At 38.0% G+C, this 379-nt stretch overlaps 1 pseudogene; it reads left to right on the forward strand.

Moving 5' to 3' along the window:
• The window catches only part of LOC107648279, a 1,721-nt pseudogene continuing 1,348 nt past the window's right edge, over positions 7-379 (forward strand).

A 379-nucleotide genomic window follows, 5' to 3' on the forward strand; every position in this document is an offset into this window, starting at 1 on the left:
ATATATAACAAGCTCATGAGAAGTGCACTACACAAAATTGAATTAAAGAGGTGGAGAAGATGGAAAACATGCCACCAGGTTATCGTTTCTACCCTACGGAAGAGGAGCTGATTTCATTCTATCTACGGAACAAGCTTGAAGGAGTGAGGGAGGACATGAATCGGGTTATTCCAGTTCTTGATATATATGAATATAGTCCAAGCCAACTCCCACGTAATTATTAACTACAATCTTAATTTCCTTTTATATAATATATAGTTTTGCAAAGGTTTTAACATATATATTTATATTGTGTCCAGAAATATCGGGAGAGGCAAGTGTTAGAGACAGCGAGCAGTGGTTCTTTTTCATTCCGCGGCAAGAAAGCGAAGCGCTGGAA

Source organism: Arachis ipaensis, chromosome B06 (assembly GCF_000816755.2).
Source record: "Arachis ipaensis cultivar K30076 chromosome B06, Araip1.1, whole genome shotgun sequence".
NCBI lineage: Eukaryota > Viridiplantae > Streptophyta > Magnoliopsida > Fabales > Fabaceae > Arachis > Arachis ipaensis.